Source organism: Lycium ferocissimum, chromosome 12 (assembly GCF_029784015.1).
Source record: "Lycium ferocissimum isolate CSIRO_LF1 chromosome 12, AGI_CSIRO_Lferr_CH_V1, whole genome shotgun sequence".
Lineage (NCBI taxonomy): Eukaryota > Viridiplantae > Streptophyta > Magnoliopsida > Solanales > Solanaceae > Lycium > Lycium ferocissimum.
This window is the reverse complement of record NC_081353.1, coordinates 29,549,865-29,553,527: the sequence shown is the minus strand read 5'-3', so window position 1 is coordinate 29,553,527 and position 3,663 is coordinate 29,549,865. Positions and strand designations below refer to the sequence as shown.

At 35.3% G+C, this 3,663-nt stretch overlaps 1 pseudogene; it reads right to left on the bottom strand.

The window, feature by feature from the left end:
- Positions 1-1,924: 1,924 nt before the first annotated feature.
- On the bottom strand, positions 1,925-3,656 carry LOC132040209 (PHD finger-like domain-containing protein 5A; annotated as a pseudogene).
- Positions 3,657-3,663: the final 7 nt, after the last annotated feature.

Genomic DNA, 3,663 nt, shown 5'->3' with positions numbered 1-3,663 from the left:
AAGATTTATTATACACAAAAAATATACTTAATATTTACTAAATCATGCACCCGCATAGGTTTGATCTCCAGTGGTTTGGATAAAAAAGAATGGCTAAACTGCCAAGCCAAGTTTGTGAAAGTGACAATGTAGACATTTTTTTATTATTTATAAAGTTCACTAATGCCATCTAACTTGTTTTCATAAATTGAATTTCGAGCCTTGAAATTGACATTCAAAACACGTACTAATGATTACCATCTTGAAATATATTTTTTATCACTAGATTTTTACTAAAGACGAATGAAAATTGTGCACCAATTTGGGGAAAAATTCAAATTGGATGGGACAAAAGAGGTTTTAATATTGATCGAACATCCCAATTCACGACTCGAGAAAAGGATCAAAATAGTATATTACCTTTAGGTTTGGACCTAAAGCTATATACGTTCTTTTACTACGGAGCATTATGTTTGCATAAGTTGGTGCGCTTAGTCAACTCCCAAATAGTTTGTTAAAAATTTAACAGAAAATGGCAAAAATGCTCCTGGACTATTAGAAAAGGTCTAAAAATACCCTTCATTCATCTATTTTGCTACAAATACCCCTCAATTCAACTTTTTGGCTCATTTATGCCATTTGACTAACAGTCAACACTAATTTTTTTTTTTAAAAAAAATATGTAAATTATGGGATTTTATTACTGGCAAATTAATTTTAAAAAAAAATAAATCTGAAAAATGGTTTTTTTAGAATCAGGAAAAATGAATCTCATTTTTTAAACCCGCTTTTTAAAAAAAATGGAAAACTGGATTTTTTTAATTAATTAAAATATCTGAAACAATAAATCAGGAAAATTGATTTTTTTGTGTCCTAAAAAATTTAGATTTTCATAATTTTATTTTAGGAAACTTAAAAAAAAAAACACAGGAAAAAGTGGATTAAAAAAAAAATGAATTACCTTTCGCTAGTCAACTAGCGAAATACAGAAAAAAATGTATTTTGCCAGGTGTGTAACGAAATACAATTTTTTTTTTTTTTTTTAACATTTGACGGAAATGTCAAATGGAGTTAACATTTCGTTGGATAACCAACGAAAACCCATTTTGTTATAAAAAAAAAAAAAAGAAGAAGACATACCATTTTTGTCTTCAAGCTTCAAAAACGCGCCATTTTGGCGCCGGACTCGAATTTAACACCTCGAGAGATAAATTAAGATTCTTATTATATGCATGAATCTTTTTCAACTATCCATGCCAGACCTCGCATGCAACCCTTGTATGAAGGTGTATGGTGATCAATCAGTTCATGCATTTTTTCAGGAAAAAAATTGAACATAAACGGAGAGACAGAGAGAAGAAGTGTCGTTTTTTTGGTGCATTGGTTAGCTCATATATATATATATATATTCACGAGCGGCTCATATATATATTCATGATACTCATAACTTACTTGTGATGTAATTAATTATTAAGCTTCTTTTAGTGTCACACACAGAATGAACCTAAAGTTGCTGAAACGTGAACTAAAAGAAATGCAGTGTTGTTATTATTGGGAAGATACATCCAACGCAAGCTTTGAGTTCTACTTTCTTGTTTAACACAGTTTAAGAAAAAACTCCTAGGCATCTTCCCGAAAGATGCAAAAATGTGAAATTGGACCACTGCTGTGGGTTAATTATTTTTTAATCGTGAACACTACCCAAATTCACGTATAATTGTTACGAGGCATCATTTTCTCCACATCCAAAGTTTTAAAAGAATCCCACAGCAACAACATACCCAATCTAATCCCACGAGTGGAGTCTGAAGAGGGTACCTCGGGAGGCAGAGTGGTTGTTTCCGATAGACCCTTTGCTCAAAAGAAAACATTTCAAAGCAGGTCAAAAAGAGATAGCAGCATCTAATCATCTTGCTAAAGAGACATAAGTAGCTAACCATCACCAAACACCCAAACAACATACATTTTTTTCAATACCATGATGCATGAACCAACTTACACGCACCTCAACTAATTCCATGAGGTACCTGCTACGTTCCACTAACACAAGTACCACATAACTCTATCCAAACAACAGAAATTTATGTATTCAACATTTACTTTTCAGCCTAAACAAGATGTTGGCACATAATATACAAGTACACAATCTCCCATCTGCTAAAATTGACTCTAGATCGTAACACCATCCTATCCGTAGGGACACTTCGAGTAAACAATGCCATTAGACAAACCAAATAAAGTCGGACTATCGTTTTTTGAAACCATATTTTTTACGTTCATAGAACAGATCAGTCTTTGCACTACCAAGATGACAGTCTTAGGACATCCATCCCCGTCTTTCTCCTGCTGAGTACACTCTTTGCAATAGTAAGCATCAGAAATACCCATACGTCCACAGATCACGCAACGGCCCTCAAAGGAACCATAGTTGCACTCGTCACAAACGTACCAGCGTGCAAGGACGCACATAAGAATCACAGATGACACACTTGCCATCGCATTTCTCGCAAAGGCGCCCAATAGCTATTCCTGGCTGTTTCCTGCACATGATCAAGTCAAGGTGATGCTTGGCCATGCTTTTGTTGACGTCTCAACCTGAACAAATGAAAAAGAGAACCAGTGAGTACCAAATAAAGACGAGCCTGTCGATATAGTTTTTTCATCATAATAATGGTAAACTCGGATATTCAAATCTGTAATGACTAATGTTTGATGGAGGTTATTTCTTCTTTGTGCTCCTGGGCAAATAACTAAATTTGCAGAACTCGAGCATTACTGCAGAGGTTTAAGAAGTGTTTTAACACCGAATCAAGTTCGCATCCAATCTGGAACTATTTAAGCTCAGTAAATACAAGAGCTTGTAGACGGTCTCTTTTCATCATATCAATAGTACATTGACATATTCACATCTCTAATGACTAGGATTTTATTAAGGCATATTGTCTCTTTTCCTTTTCGTCTTCCTAAGAAAATTACTAATATGCAGAAAGCCAAGAATTACTACTGAGTTTTAAAGTGCCTACTTCTTGAATCAAGCTAAGCTTTAAATAGTTGCAAGAATTAAGTGCTGGACCTCTAACTTTCTGTCTTATGTAGGGAGATTGCAACTGATTAAAAGTGTGTTATTTGAGACCAAACCTATTGGGCTCAATTTTTTCTACTTCCAAAAAAGATTATCAAACTGGTTACTGGAGTTTGCAGGAATTTCCTATGGCATGGCACTAAGGAGAATGCTACTCGAGCTCCAATTGCCTGGGAAATTCTATGTCAACCACGATCAACTGGAGGACTCAATATAATACACTTTGCCCTTTGGAACAAGGCTGCAATTAGTAAACTACTATAGGCTCTGGAAAAGAAAAAGGAGACGCTCTGGGTGATTTGGGTGCATACTCAGTATATAAAACACAATGATATCTCAACCATGGACACACCTAAACAGGCTAGTTGGTTAGAGAGGAAAATTTTTCAGGCAACAGAATGGTGGAACCAGAGCAATGCCATCTCTTTGCAAAACTGTGCTACAGGTCCTCAGTTCCACATCAAAAAAGCATACCTCTGTTTCCTCCCTCAATACCCAAAAGTACCCTGGAAAACACTGGTGATGACTCAAGGCTGTATTCCTAAGCACCTATTTATTCTATGGATGGCAATTCAAAGGAGACTCAGCACAGTCGACAGGTG